Source organism: Pseudorasbora parva, chromosome 9 (genome assembly GCF_024679245.1).
Source record: "Pseudorasbora parva isolate DD20220531a chromosome 9, ASM2467924v1, whole genome shotgun sequence".
NCBI classification, from domain to species: domain Eukaryota; kingdom Metazoa; phylum Chordata; class Actinopteri; order Cypriniformes; family Gobionidae; genus Pseudorasbora; species Pseudorasbora parva.
This window is the reverse complement of record NC_090180.1, coordinates 45,234,556-45,251,177: the sequence shown is the minus strand read 5'-3', so window position 1 is coordinate 45,251,177 and position 16,622 is coordinate 45,234,556. Positions and strand designations below refer to the sequence as shown.

Here is a 16,622-nt window from a genome sequence, read left to right as displayed (position 1 = left end):
CCTTGAGTTGATCGAGGCCTCGAATCACGAGCATGAAGTTCCTGTCTGCACTCTGCACTGCAGTTCACTTAATGGCCAACAAGTGTCGCTATTAACAATAGTTATTGAAGTTGAATCTCATAAAACTTATAAAAAGGTTGAAATTACGTACTTAAATTAATTTGAAACGTGTTGTGATGATTTATTGGTCATATATATATATATATTTTTTTTTTAATTTATTTTATATATAGTTATTAATTTATTTTATATTTATATATAGTGTATATATATATAGTGTATATATATATATATATATATATATATATATATATATATATATATATATATATATATATATATATATATATATATATATATTTTTTTTTTAAATAATTATTTATTATTTTGACAGTGTAATTTTTTACAGTGAATGATCCGAGAGTGCTGGTAAGCATTTATCATTTTTATTGTAAAATTGAAAAAAGAAGAAAGACAGAAAAAAGCCCCAATAAGCATCATTTATACATATTATGTCAGAAATGATAAACTTAGAGTTCATACATAAATATATAAATAAACAAATGCAAATGATCAAATTCTAATAATAAAAAGAATCAAATAAATTAATGACCGAAACAATAAATAGAACACCGTAATTAAAACCTTTTACACATTTAATTGTCAAAGCAGCAAGTTCAAGAGGGAAGATAATGGGACAAAACTGCTCTGTTGTTCATCAAAAATGAAATCAAAAGGAAGGTTTGCTCCTTTACACCTCTTAAACTCGTCGGACAGATGCTACGGGAACATCTGGTTATGTCCCACACTTCCCTCCATAGCATTTAAACATAGATTCATTATTTAGCTTACATCTGTTTGTATATTGTGCTAAGAAACCCTAAGATATAACACAATCGTCCATAGGGCAAAGCCAATCACGAGTTGTTTTCTCTCCTGATCCAGGTCTTGTGTTGGTCTCTCGCTCATACTGTAGAGCTGATCCTGGATCAGTCGTGACCGAAAACGCTCGGAAGCTTTTGCGTGACTCCCCATTGTACCTGAAAGAAGCTTTCTGTGCTATCAATATTACCACCAAATACAGAAGACAGATTTCATGAGCCCATCCCTATGCATTCAATAACTTGACATATATTATATATATATATATAAAGAGTCCAATCATTCATAGGAATATCATACCAGTAGATCAATCTATAACATCCTAAATCAAACCATTTTCTTCTGTACAAAACATTCCGAGTATTGGCTGGAACAAATCGTTCTATCAAAAAATGCAGGAAAGAAAGCAAACATGGATTGAAAGCTTGAGGTTTGTATGTTTTTTGATGCTGTGCAGCGTTCGCTCTAGCTGAGGACTATGGCAGTATGGGGAGTATGAAGGAAGAGGACATGGCTTAGTTCAGGTAGTAACATCATATGAATAAAAAAATAAAATAAAATAAAATATAAAAAATAAAAACACAGTTTGTAAAACATACTCCCAAAATAGCCCAAACCCTGAAGAGCATGTCCAGCGAGTCCAAACACATGGAGCGCTATGTTTCCATGATATCCTTACTGCATGATAGCACACTAAACCGCAACCTCCGCTAGTAGCCTTGAAGCTTTGACTGTCACCCTGGAGGTATTGGCTGAAAATCTAAAACAAGAAAATGGTGCATTTTTATGTTTTCTATGTCTTTTACTACAAAAATGTCTCTCTACGTCTCTAGCAATTAGCATGCACACAGAGTGATTTAAAGAACTATAGGCAGGGCAAGCTATGAAAGAACTAGTTTTCTCTTTTTTTGGCAATAAATAGAATAAAAATTGAAATAGAGCATGAGACTTCACGTTTGTACAGCATGTATGTTAGTATGAGCCACAGGTTTAGAAACATCCAGACTAAAAAAATAAATAATCGCATGTGCCACTGCGTGGAACGGCTGCCGCACGGCTAGGAATGTTCTGTTGTTGCGCAGCAAAAAAATAAATAAATTACTTTGTATTTGTATCTTATTTTCCAGTACAAACATCTAAGCATTCTTAAATCTGAATCATTTTTTGAGTTGAGCAAAATTATTTCATTTCCACTGAAACAGGAAAACAGGGCGGGGCATATATGACAGCTCCTCCCCCTTTTTGAAACAGCCAATAGCGTTTAGTTTATATCACAGCTCATCCAGAGCCGTTAAGCTCGCTAAAGCCGCAGTTTCCTCCTAATCTCCGCTATATCGCTTTCAAATACAGAATTCAAACGGGTCAAACAAAAGCGTTTTCTGGTCTGCATTGACTCGATCACATGATCCGCTCTGTGCTATTGTGTCTCTAGACCGGAGCGACAGCGGTTCACTGACACTAAAGTGAAACCAGACTTCATTAGCCACAATGGAAAGCGTATTTACACTGTCTAAATCACTCTCTATCCCCTATATAGTGCACTGTCATTCACCATGTAGAAAACAAGTGGAACAAGCGACCGATTTCAGCCCTAGCTTCAGCGTCTATTTTTAATGTAGGGGGCGGGGCTTCAGATTCTAGAGAGTATTTGATTGGACAGAAAATCAGAAGTGCAGAGTGATGTCATCAAAATTATTGATCCGTATTGGCGGAAGTGAGATACTTGGTAAGCAAAAACGCAATTAGTTTTGATTAATTTGTCAGAAAACAAGATTTAATATAATCAGCCCTTTTAAATCTCAAGTAAATGTAACTTGATTTAAGAACGTTGAGATATTTGTACTGGAAAACAAGACAAAAAAACTGAGTTCGAAAATCCTTTTTGCAATATTCAGACTGGAATACTAGTATTATGCACACTGCATACTACCTAGTGTGTCAATATGCAAAACAATGACAAAGTTTCAAACAAACGGCAAAACTATTTTTGCTTCAAAAGTGTAACTTTTTCTCAGTGCAGTAGTAAAAGTAGTAGTATATTTTCTTAAAACGCGAGTGATGCCAATGTAAAATGGTTGTTAATGGGCTTCTGTGCGGTTGCTAGGGTATGACTTTGCAGCAGATAGAGAAAAGAACAGCACACATGCTGCAGAAAGAGTGTGGTAGTACGCTAGTCCACACATTTCCATGATTCACTGGGTTCAGATCCACTATGTTAAAAACGTGAACGAGTGGAAGGTGTAGAAGTGAGCAGAAGTGCCCTTGAATGCTGATTATATAGTCACCTTCCACTGTGATCATCTGATCGGTGTTTAATTGAAAACCTGCTCTGTCCCTGATTACTAATTTCAGTTCTGACAGACAGATGGCAGACGTCCCGCTTGAGCCACAGTCACTGGAATGTTTGAGAAACTATTATCTGTGCGTTCGTGGCCCTTTAAAACTGCTTTTAATGATCAATTCTCCATTATGGATGAAAAAAAAGCCTTTCAAGACCTTTTTTCATTTTCATGTCAAATAAGGACATTTTCCTCCCAACTTCTCAGTAACATAATACGTAATCTCATTTTATTACTGTAACAAATATGTCAAGTATTTATACAACATTATCATATTTGTTGTATAGTATAATGCAATATAAATATAACAACCTTACATTACAGTTTTATTTTGGATATTGTTACAGTAATAATAATCTAACTGAGAATGGTATTAATTATAAAGCTCAACAATTATATAATAATAATCATAATGAGTTGTTTTTGCATTACCGCAATGAAAATTTACATGGCGTAAAATTTTAACTTTATTATTATGACAATTATGTCAACAGAGAACATTAAACTTATGACAGTTTTCCCTTTCCAGTAATAAATATATATATAGGACATGTTGAACATGTTTTGGTGAGATTCCACCATTCCTGAAGGGAAACCTGTCATAACAGTTTCGTGTTTTGCGTTGACACGCCAGTCACATAAACCATACGATAATCCAGCTAAACTTTGCTTATTTCTGCTTTAATATTAAATCACCTACTATGTTTGACCTATAAAGCACTTAAAATCTACTTTGTCCAGGTTCCAGAATAAACGTGCTGTCCAGACATTTTAGTTTTAACTCCTAGACGAGCGGCAGCTCTCTTTTCCTTACGAAATATTAATGGCACAGAGAGAAACCTCCCTTGCAAATCGCTTGTTTCGGTTGGGGTCGTGGCATGTGGCACATTTGCACGGTCAACTGATCATGGCAGGCTGACCGCGAAGACAGAAGGAAAATCTGATATAACGGGTTTGGTCCAAAAAGTTTTAACAGTTTCTGTGGGTCAAAACAACCAAGCATGATGTGAAAGTCAACACAAATGGGCTTTTGCAACCTATTTTAATTCTGTAATTTTGCAGGATTTTTGCATTTTTAACACTATAAACGGGGTCCATTTGGATTTCATATTGACTGAAAATAAACGTTACCATGTTTCACAGGTGGTGATGTGGCCTCGCTGGTTTGTTTCTATAAGTTTCACCTCTAAACACTATTTTTCATACATTTTTGTTCCTTTACATCATCACTTCTCTCGTTTTTCTTGGCCGTTTAGGCCGTAACTGTGGCCTGGCTCTACATAAGTACTACGTTTACATAGGCATGCACAATACAGTGTAACTATGAGCAATTACGAAGTTCATTTAAGTGTAATAACGCATGAAATACCTGAATAAAGCAATAGAGGAGAACTGTCTTTAAAAGTGTCTCTCAAGGTTATAGAAATTTTCCGAGACGTGATATCTCTAGTGTGCTGTGTTTTATGCTGTAAAATGGTTTGATTTGTCTAATATAAATGTTCTAGAAGGCCCTTCTGGCAAACAGCATATCAGTGTAAGCCACTGAAACAAATTCAAAGCTTTACTATGGCACGTTTTTAGGCTGTTTCTAAATGAAAGGTTTTCCTGAATTCTATCTGAAAACAGCCGGTTCTCACAGTGGAAACATCACTGCAGCGCGCACCACCCAAACATCTCTCTGTGGCTGTTTTATAACCTCGTTCTGGAGGATTCAGTAAAACCGGGGGACACGCAACACAGAAGTAACTAGAGCAATGATTCTGTTCAATAGTTTGAAATAGTGATAGTGCGTGTGAACTGCATCCATTTGATTGCTGTGATTTCAGGACTATAGGAGTATTTACAATGTAGCATTCAAATAAAACCCAGATTAAATGAGAGCAATGTTAAAGTAAAACTTGCTGTGTGATTTTATTTTATTAAAAACAATAAATAAAACACAAAATAATCTGAGAGTGAATGTTAATGTAAGCCATGCTGTGTACTTGGTAGGCTGAATAAAATAAAATAAATTGAGAGTAATGTTAATGTAACCCACCTGGAAAGCCGGTCAAATAAATAAATAAATAGATACATAAATAGATACATAAATAAATAAATAAATAAATAGATAAATAAATAAATAAATAAATAAATAAATAAATACACAAATAAATAAATAAATAAATAAATAAATAAATAAACAAACTGAGAGTAAGGTTAATGTAAGCCTTGCTCTGTACTTGGTAAGCTGAATAAATATGTCATAAAATAAAATAACAGTAATGTTAATGTAAGTCCTGCTGTGTGCACTTGGTAAAACGACAAATAAAAAGGTAACGCAGATTAATGAAAGCTAACATGATCCAGTCAATAACAATCCACAGATAATGGAGACTTTATGAAATCCTCAGATTCGATGCCAAAAACAGCCACTGGGAGGTTTTGGTTGGCGCATTAGAAAATACCACTAGAGAGATATTTCCTGAAACTGTGTAGCTCAAAAAATGAGAGCTGTTGTTTGGCAAAAATATCTTGGTTACTGTATAAGTTCGCTGTGGTCATTTGTTTGCAGTATGCGCATGAGTTAAATGATATCGCGAAGGATCAATGCCCTTTTCTCCAGCCGGTGGCTTTCTGAAACGAGACGTGGAGATGAACAGCCCAATTCAATATCAACACACTTCATATTCTATAACAATATCCTAAAATACCCCACTAAACATTATCTATCAAAGTCCTTTAGACGGTTTTGCACCGATAACCTGGAAACTAGGTTTTCCCAAAAGGTTTTCAATAAAACACACCTCAAGTCTCCGTATGCCTACACTATACACCCTGAATTAATTGTGTCTAACTCTTAATTGGCATATTATATGAAGTAGCATGTATGTAGCGTAAGATAATCGATCAGTGGTAATATTGTACATGGTTACGGTACCGACAGAGATTAAAAAGATTTGGTCCTCTGGTCCCTACGGGTGAGAGAGAGAGAGAAAGAGAGAGAGAGTTATACTGCGTCAGTGTCATATACACATTTTACCGTTCAACCCTCATTATTCCTCACAAATAAAAGCTACGGCTGTCTCTTGATATGTGCATGGATCCGTCTTTTGCTTTAGTGAACTCTACCAATCCCAGCCATGCACTGTTCTTCAAAGTGTTCGTTATATCGCATTTGTTCAGTTTATTTGTTTTCGTCCTCGTCTTCGCCGTCGTCCCCCGTCACGCCGGTCTTTCATCGCCGTGGAAACACACGCTTTCGTTAAATGCGATATGCTTCTCAAAACTCCCCTTCTTTTGCTGCTTCGTGTGTTTTTTGTGTCGGTTTTTTTCTTTTTTTTTTCGTGTGTTAGTTTTTCAAGAAAAGTTTCCATCCGTCAAAACGTCAAGACTACAACTGTTCAAAACCTGCCAGAGAGAAAGAGAGAGAAATGTCAGAGTTTGACTCGGGAGACAGACACCAGCAGCAGAGGAGGAAAAAAGCTCAGCTACGCGCTGACAGCTTGATACCTGGATGTCGAACCAGGAGCCATCAGTCACAGCGAGAGCCGTGTGAAGCTAAAATCCAGGCCTGCGCTCTTGACACCACATTAAACATGATAGAAGGATTCAGAGAGATGACATGATACAGGAGTGCTGATAGATTGCATCATTCACTCCGGCAGCTCCCAGAAAACATTTGACTTTTTGCCGGAGACGTTTATCGGCTTTAAACGAGAGATTACTTCATTCACTCTTTTAGGGTGTGTTCACACTTGGCATGTTTGGTTGGATTAAAGCAACTCCTGGTGTGATTGCTCTGTTAGTGTGGTTCATTTGAATAAGTGTGAACGCTGCCGTCTGAACCCTGGTGCGCACCAAACAAGAGGACAGAGACGATGAAAAAAAGGGTCTCGCTCCGCTTACAAACCAACTCTGATGTGGTTCGACCGAAATATGTGAACGTTAAGTAGACCACGACCAAATTTATTAACACACACTTATACTCAAAGCTTGGGATGTAGCAATACAGACATTTTGGCTGATAACAATAACTGATAATTATGTCTCATATAGACAAAATGTATAATAATTAGGGATGCACCGATACCATTTTTCCAGTACAAGTTCGATACTGATACTTTTTGGTACTTGCCGATATCAATGGAAGCTTGTTTCCAGCTCAGAATAAAGCATTTTAAAAGATAATTGCGACTTTATATTTCTGACTTTATAAAACATAATTCTAACTTTATAACACATAATTGTGATATCTCACAATTCTGACTTTTTAACACTTAATTCTGACTTGAGCTTCTGTTAATTTCACTATTTATTCCGTTTATCATATTTTATCTTTCATGTAATTGCACAGTGCATATTTAGAGCTGCTCCAGGTTATGACAAAGTGTTTTTTGGGGGTTTACAGGTACAGAATTTTAATAATCAAATGTGAAATAACACTGCATATTCTTCACTGTATAAATTAAATATAGATGAATCTTTATAAAGTTACAAAAGTTCAGTTCAGTCAAGAGCAGGGAGTGATTTCTTTGTATTTGTCTTCACATTAAAAACACAGACAGCAGCAGGTTTATTAGGCTGCTGTCACTTTAAGAACTGATGCACAGACCCAATATACTGATACACACTTGTTTTCTTTCTCAACTGTTCATGTTCACTTAAAATAAAACCGACTATGTTTACTAGGATACTCAGATGTTGTGTGAATTCATCCATTTGGTATACAATATTGTATTTAAAAAAAATTAAGGTTGAAATGAAAAAATAAGGCCTGATATTATCCCTTTGCTGATGTTTACAATGAATAAATAATATTACAGTATTGTAATCTGTACTTAATCTTTACAGCATTCTTCTTAAAATCATATCAAGAGTCATTAGAATTCTCGAAATTATCACAAAACATTAAAATGTTTGCAACTTTTTTGCATCTTTTCTAGACTGGATTTCCCCCTGCAGTTCAGGCTGGAAACATGTACATATTTCTATCCTGCTTCTGTTACAAATTTGCGGGGACCAATCACAAACAAGTTTATCCACCTGGCACGCAATTGGTGGGTTTAATACAATGACAGATAGAGAAGCAATGGATTGTTGGTCTGATTGGTTGAAGGACTATCCAATTGCATACAGAGTAATTTGAACTATGCCCGTTTATCACGCCTCTTGTGCAGTAGAAAATACAGAGCAGACTCCACAGATCAATGTTCAATCTTAACCCTCTGGTGCTCTTCGTTTAGGGGTTACATTGGTTGTCTTCCCGGTCATAAGTGACTGGACACCTAAAAATTAAACTTCCTCCACCCCAGTAAAACCAATGCAATTTATTTTTCTTCAATAATATTTTTTCTTTTTAATTTTGTATTTTTAGATGATTTGATGGTATTTTTTAACATTTATGCAAAAATTATTGTCTATTTTTGCCATTTAAAATGATTATATATATATATATATATATATATATTTTTTTTTTTTTATTGCAGTATTTTAGGTTAAAATAGAGACTAGAGACTAAAATAGAGACTTAAAAAAAAAGATTAGTCCCCTCTTTTGGAATTATTTAAGAAATTATGCAACCATGGGTGTAATCCACGAGAGGTCTCTATGGAGGGGCTTGTGAATTCCCAAGTTCACTTTTCAACACTTTCAATAATTTTTTTTAGCTGGATTTGAATATATATTTAAAAAATATCAAATACTATTTTTATATAAATTTTTTTTTTTTTAAAAAGGTGATTTTTTTCTGTGAATTTGTGTTTTTGCAGATTTCTTATTAATTTCCTATGGTGGTCATTTTTGACCGAAGAGGCAAGTGGGAGTATTTTTTTTTATAACCACTTAGCATGCTCGAATCATGCCCTCAATTTGTTTGTGTGTTTACATACCTAATGTTAGAAAAGTCACCAAGTTTCATATCATTCTGACGAGGATGTGGTTTTTAATAATTAAAAATGTGGTTCATAGGTTCAGTTTTTCATGGGTGTGTGTGTGTATAAGTGTGCGTGTGTGAGTGGATGGATCAATATCACACACCTGATGTTTTAGAGTGTCATCCCTATACTGCTGTGTACTTTTTTTCAGCATTGTGGCCGATTTGTAGATTGTACACACAAATATTCTGAGAATTTTTGTGTTTTTGCCGATTTCCCATTCAATTCCTATGGTCGGTCATTTATGACCAAAGACAATGAACGTTACTTATTTTTTTACGACCAATTAGCATGCTCGAATCATGACCCCAATTTTTCTGTGTGTTTACATACCTAATGCTAAAAAAGTCACCAAGTTTCATATCATTCCGATGAAGCTGGGATTTTTAAAATTTTAAAACAGAAAAGTTTTCGGTCAGAAATGACCGAAGAGCACCAGAGGGTGTTAAATTGAGCTTGGTCTGGTGATAGCCAGAAACTATCTTTCCACTTGTTTTGACAGTTTTTAGAGACCACTATAAAATAAACACTATTAATGATTTTTTGCAAAGCCAATGTACAACTGGAGAAACTATTGTTAATAACAACTATTGTGGTCGATCGGATCACAAGTGAACGAGGGAGTTTACACCTTTTACACCTGGTGTTTAAATCCACACATTTTTTCCATTTCAACCACTTTCCTGATTTCTTTGAGGTGAGAGTCTAGGGGCGAGTAAAGCTCAAAAACGTTTACATCTGTATTTAGAGGCCTCCACTTGTGATCGAGGGGTATGATATATTCTCCACAGAATGAGTCAAGAAAGCGTCTCGGTTACGTATGTAACCCTCGTTCCCTGAAGGAGGGAACGGAGACGTACGTCAGAACTGAACCGACGAATGGGATCTTACTTTAGAGACCAATCCTACTTCGAGCATCTAACAACGAGCCAATGAAATTTGGCATGCGATCACGCATTCCACGCTCCGCCCCGCAGCGCGGGTATAAATAGGAAGTGGAATGGTAGATCAGCGCTTTTCCTACTGAGGAGCCGAAAGGTGACCGGACTCCCAGCGGAAGCACAGCATCTGGCGACGGGACGTACGTCTCCGTTCCCTCCTTCAGGGAACGAGGGTTACATACGTAACCGAGACGTTCCCTTTCAGTCGGTCACGTTCGACGTACGTCAGAACTGAACCGACGAATGGGATCCCTATGGAAAACGCCAGGATGCTGGCCCTTCCAGCGTCCTGCTTGAGCGCACTGCACCGTCTAGTATGGTACGGAAGTCAGGGCTCCAAGCAGGGAGTACAGTCACTGCTGTTTCTGCAAGACCCACTCAGAATGACTATTGGATAACGCTGGGAAAGCGTGCCTACCTCGTTCTTGAGAGAGGGTACGCTGCGGGGCCACGTCCTTCAGGGAAGGAGAGGTGGCAGAACACACATAAGGACTAACCTGGCAGGGTAGTGCAACATATGGCAGTCTCTGGGGTGGTTCCAGCCTGATTGAAGGGGGGAAAGAACACGCCCAGAGACGACAGAGCGGGCTCTGTCGAGGGAAAGACACGGGGCTAGCCCGAAGGGTAGCTGGTACCGTGGAAGAATACACATATGGGGTTGCCGTGAGGGAACCGCTACATATGGAACCCAGCCTACAGCCACGTTCACAACCATACGGGTGCAGGCCTGGCGTCAGACGGTCCGCAACGTCTGACACCGGAGGGGTGACGGAGGAGCTCGACAGGGTTAGCCGGTTTCCCGGGGAACACAACTGGAGACAATAGACGCACGTATCCGGCCCAGAGGGCGGGAGTGGCGTTTCGCAAGCCGACACTTAGAACGGGCACTTAGCGCTCCTGGCCCCTGGGGGCGAGGATGCGGGAAGATACCGGCTCTACACGTAAGCTATAGAATCTAGCAAACGTGTTAGGTGTCGCCCAGCCCGCAGCTCTACATATGTCTGTCAGCGAGGCGCCTTGAGCCAGCGCCCAGGAAGAAGCAACACTCCGAGTGGAGTGAGCTCTTACACCGAACGGGCAAGGCACGTCCTGGGACTGGTAGGCCAAGACTATAGCATCCACTATCCAGTGGGCTAACCTCTGCTTGGAGACAGCCTTTCCCTTCTGCTGGCCTCCGTAACAGACGAAGAGTTGCTCTGAGGTCCGAAGGCTTTGGGTCCGGTCAACGTAAGCGCGAAGAGCGCGGACCGGACACAGCAAAGCCAGGGCTGGGTCTGCCTCCTCCGAAGGCAGCGCTTGCAGGTTCACCACCTGATCCCGGAAGGGAGTGGTAGGAACCTTGGGCACATATCCGGGCCGGGGTCTCAGGACGACGTGAGAGTTACCTGGCCCGAACTCTAGGCACGATTCGTTGACCGAAAGTGCATGCAGGTCCCCTACCCTCTTGATCGAGGCCAATGCCGTCAGGAGCACTGTCTTCATTGACAAGATTTTCAACTCACAAGACGCCAAAGGCTCGAAGGGAGGGCTCTGAAGTGCTCTGAGCACTAGAGCTAAGTCCCAAGAGGGTATCGAGGATGGACGAGGAGGATTTAGTCTCCTCGCACCTCTGAGGAACCTGACGATTAGGTCGTGCTTCCCCACGGACTTACCTTCTACTACATCATGGTACGCTGCTATTGCTGCAGCATATACCTTGAGGGTGGAGGGAGACAGCCTTCTCTCCAACCCATCTTGCAGGAAGGAAAGCACGACACTGATCGAACACCTTCGGGGGTCTTCCCGGCGGGAAGCGCACCACTCAACGAACAGGTTCCACTTCAGAGCATAGAGGCGCCTCGTAGAGGGGGCTCTAGCTGAAGCGATGGTATCTACGACAGCTTGTGGTAGTCCATCTAGAACCTCCGCGTCCCGTCCAGGGACTAGACATGAAGATTCCAGAGGTCTGGACGCGGGTGCCATAGCGTGCCCCGTCCCTTCAGAGCATAGAGGCGCCTCGTAGAGGGGGCTCTAGCTGAAGCGATGGTATCTACGACAGCTTGTGGTAGTCCATCTAGAACCTCCGCGTCCCGTCCAGGGACCAGACATGAAGATTCCAGAGGTCTGGACGCGGGTGCCATAGCGTGCCCCGTCCCTGAGAAAGAAGGTCCTTCCTCAGGGGAATCGGCCAAGGAGGGGCTGTCGCGAGGAGTGTGAGTTGTGAGAACCAGGTCCAGTTGGGCCAATACGGCGCAACTAACAAGACCTGCTCCTCGTCCTCCCTGACCTTGCACAGAGTCTGTGCAAGAAGGCTCACTGGGGGAAACGCATACTTGCGTAGGTCCCGGGGCCAGCTGTGCGCCAGTGCATCTGTGCCGAGGGTACCCCCGGTCAGGGAATAGTACCACTGGCAATGGGTCGAGTCCGGAGAGGCAAACAGGTCGACCTGTGCGGCTCCGAACTGGTCCCATATCAGCTGGACCGCCTGGGGGTGGAGTCGCCACTCTCCCGGAGGTGTCGGCTGACGAGAGAGCTCGTCGGCTGTCTGGTTCAGCACACCAGGGACATGAATGGCCCGAAGCGACCTCAGCTGCTTCTGACTCCACAGGAGGAGGTGGCGGGCGAGTTGGAGCAGACGACGGGAGCGTAGACCACCCTGACGGTTGATGTACGCAACGGCCGTGGTGCTGTCCGTACGGACCAGTACATGCTTGCCACGCAGCGGCCCCTTGAGGCGGCGGAGTGCCAGATGTACTGCCAGTAACTCGAGGCAATTGATATGCCAATGCAATTGCGGCCCCGTCCACAGACCAGCAACTGTATGCCCGTTGTACGTGGCCCCCCAGCCTGTGGTGGAGGCATCCGTGAATAGCACAGCATGCCTGGACACTTGTTCTAGGGGCACCCCGGCCCGGAGAAACGAAGTGCTGGACCACGGGCTGAAGGTTTGGCGGCAGTAAAGAGTCACTGGGACCCGGTACTGACCGCTCTGCCACGCCCACCTCGGGACTCGGCCATTGAGCCAGCGTTGAAGCGGTCTCATATGAAGCAATCCGAGCGGCGTGACCGCGGCTGCAGATGCCATATGCCCCAGGAGCCTCTGAAAGACTTTCAGTGGGACCGCTGTCCTGCTCTTGAACATATTCAAGCAGTTCAACACCGACTGGACTCGCTCCTCGGTGAGGCGCGCCGTCCGGTTGACCGAGTCCAGCTCCATACCGAGATAAGAGATCCTCTGTGTGGGACAGAGTTTGCTCTTCTCTCGGTTGACCCGAAGGCCCAACTGGCTGAGGTGACTGAGCACCAGGTCCCTGTGTTCGCACAACTGGTCCTTCGACTGGGCTAGGATCAGCCAATCGTCGAGGTAGTTGAGAATCCGAACGCCGCGTTCTCTGAGTGGAACAATGGCTGCCTCCGCGACCTTCGTAAAGACGCGGGGCGACAGGGACAGCCCGAAGGGCAGGACCTTGTACTGATATGCTTTCCCCTCGAACGCAAAGCGTAGGAACGGTCTGTGTCGAGGGAGAATAGACACATGGAAGTACGCGTCCTTCAGGTCGATCGCTGCAAACCAATCCTGGGGACGGATGCATTGGAAAATGCGTTTCTGCGTCAACATCCTGAACGGGAGCTTGTGCAGGGCCCGATTCAGAACTCGCAGGTCCAGGATTGGCCGTAACCCACCCCCTTTCTTGGGCACAATGAAGTAGGGGCTGTAAAACCCCGTCTTCATATCGGCTGGAGGAACCGGCTCAAACGCGTCCTTCGCCAGTAGGACCTCGATCTCTGACCGCAAGACTTGAGCATCGCTGCTTCGCACGGAGGTGAAGAGGATGCCCTTGTACTTGGGTGGCCGGCGTGCGAACTGAATCGCGTAGCCGAGTCTGATGGTACGGATGAGCCAGCGAGACGGCCTGGGGAGACCTAGCCAGGCCCCCAGAGACCGTACAAGCGGGACCAACGGCACCACAGACGTGCCCGGGGTGGGGCAGCGAAGCGGAGTACTCTGGCCCGACTCGGGAGGCCCGGAGGCGGCCCGTAGTGTGGACAGAGAGTGGGTGAGAAGGCCCGGGGGCGTCCTCGGAGCCCACTCTGCTGTCCACTGCCCGGAGGCAGGGAAGTGAAGCACTCAGCCCCGACCCGGAAGGCCCGTGGGCGGCCCGGAGTGTTGACTGAGTGCTCACGAGAGAGGCAGTGTGTGGGTGAGAAGGCCCGGGAGCGTCCTCGAGGCCCACACAGCTGCCCCCTGGCGACGGGAGGGTAGGAAAGGAGTGACAAGGCCCGTGGGCGTCGCACACTGCCAACCTGACCCTCTTGGGGCCCAGAGAGAGAGGAAATTGCTCTTTTGGTGAAAATGTGGGTACCGCTGGACTCCGGAGAGCCAGCGGCAGAGATGTTGTAACCAGTGTTGCCCCCCCGGTCCTCCTCCGGGGGGGTGGGAGGGATGCGGACATCATCTCCCTCAGAGCAGCTCCTCTTCTCCCTGGGCTGCCCGTCTCAGGGCCGCTTCCCCTTACGCTTGCCGGCAGGTTTGGCGGGCCCTTGGACGGGTTGGGCGGCCCCCTTGCGTCCGGCGCCCTGCTTCGCGGGTGGAGGCTGCTGCTTGGGCTTGGCAGGGGCGGAGGCGGACGGTGGAGGACGCCCTCGGCGACGAGCAGACTGGGGGACTGCCCCGGGCGGCTGGGTGGAGGCAGCAGCGGGCCGCCGGGGCAGGATGTTTTTGATGGCCTCCGTCTGCTTCTTGGCCACCGAGAACTGCTGGGCAAAGTCCTCGATGGCGTCGCCGAAGAGGCCGGCCTGACAGACAGGGGCGTTTAGAAACCGAACCTTGTCCGAATCCCGCATGTCTGTCAGGTTCAGCCACAGGTGGCGTTCCTGGACCACCAAGGTGGACATCGCCCGACCCAGGGAGCGGGCCGTGACTTTCGTCGCCCGGAGGGCGAGGTCCGTCGCGGCTCGCAGTTCCTGCATAACTGCCTGGTCGGAACCACCCTCGTGCAGTTCCATGAGCGCTTTGGCCTGGTGGACCTGCAGGAGCGCCATGGCATGCAAAGCTGATGCAGCTTCCCCGCAGGCTGAGTAAGCCTTGCCCGTCAAGCCGGACGAGAACTTACACGCCCGGGAGGGGAGACGCGGGGCGTGCCTCCAGTCCGCAGCGGTCTTAGGACACAGGTGCATCGCAACCGACCGCTCGACTAGAGGGATCCCCTCGTAACCCTTAGCTGCACCACCATCGAGAGTGGTGAGGATGGAGGAGTCAGTCGATCGCTGGCGTACGCTGTACGGCGCTACCCAGGACTTCGTGAGCTCCTGATGCACTTCCGGGAAGAAAGGCACCGGGGCGGGACGCTGAGAACCAGCGCGACCCGTCCCGAGAAACCAATCATCCAGCCGCGAAGGTTCGGGACGTGGTGGAGGGTTCCACTCAAGCCCGACACTTGCGGCGGCCCGGGCAAGCATAGCCGTAAGTTCCGGGTCAGACTCGGGCAACGCTGTCACACCCGAAGGGGGCAGCGCAGCCGAGTCTTCATCCTCGGAACCCATTAGCTCATCCCCCGATGCAGCAACCGACATCTGGTCCTCCGCCGGAGCCCCAAAAGAGACGACTGGCGCTCCACGTGGGAGGTCAGCGCGCCCTTCCGGAAGCTCCACCGGTACAGTGGAGGGGGGAGGGGCCCGAGGAGCCGTGAGACCCGTCGGGTTTACCCTGACCGACACCCTCAGGTCCCCACCAAGGTCATCAGCCAAAGTAGTAGCCCTCTGCTTTGCAGCTGGAGGACCACTAGATCGGGGGATGGACGATGGCGTTCCACCTCTTCTGAGGTATTGGAGACGGGACCGCAACACTGCAATGGACATATTCCCGCAATGGGAACATGTCTCATCCACGAACGCAGCCTCAGCGTGCTGTGCGCCCAGACACGAGAGACAACGAACGTGTCCGTCAAGCGGAGACAGAAATCGACCGCACCCAGAAACACACGGCTCGAATGACATCTTGAAAAAGACGCAGGGTCAAACCGTGTTGCTCTTTTGTGAATGGAAGTTGCTCTTTTAGTGCTGAAGCACTCAGGGAGATGACCGCGGCTCCACGCAGTTCGATAGTGCAAGCCTGCGTGAGCTCTCAGTGATATGTGTGTAGCGCCCAGCGAACCAACTGTAATGTAGTGTAATGTAAGGAAACGCTCAGCGAACCAACAGCTCTTTGTACACTCAGTCACTGATGTGGACGGTCTCTCGCTGACGCGCCGTATCACCCGCACTGGCAAACTCTCGTTCACAGGAATTTGACTCGTAGTCAGAAAGCTCTTCGTAGAAACAGCAAATGAAACTGTTCGGCTCCGAAGTAGAAAGCGCTGATCTACCATTCCACTTCCTATTTATACCCGCGCTGCGGGGCGGAGCGTGGAATGCGTGATCGCATGCCAAATTTCATTGGCTCGTTGTTAGATGCTCGAAGTAGGATTGGTCTCTAAAGTAAGATCCCATTCGTCGGTTCAGTTCTGACGTACGTCGAACGTGACCGACTGAAAGGGAACCAGATATTTTACATAAGCCTGCAGTAT

The 16,622-nt window shown here is 45.1% G+C and overlaps 1 protein-coding gene across 2 annotated transcripts in view; it reads right to left on the bottom strand.

The window, feature by feature from the left end:
* Nucleotides 1-432: 432 nt before the first annotated feature.
* LOC137089269 (CUGBP Elav-like family member 5) overlaps nt 433-16,622 on the bottom strand; it is a 229,676-nt gene continuing 213,486 nt past the window's right edge. For both annotated transcript variants that reach the window (XM_067452808.1, XM_067452809.1), the window contains exon 12: nt 433-6,611. The gene's annotated coding sequence lies outside the window, so the exon portion shown is untranslated. The remainder of the gene's footprint in view (nt 6,612-16,622) is intronic.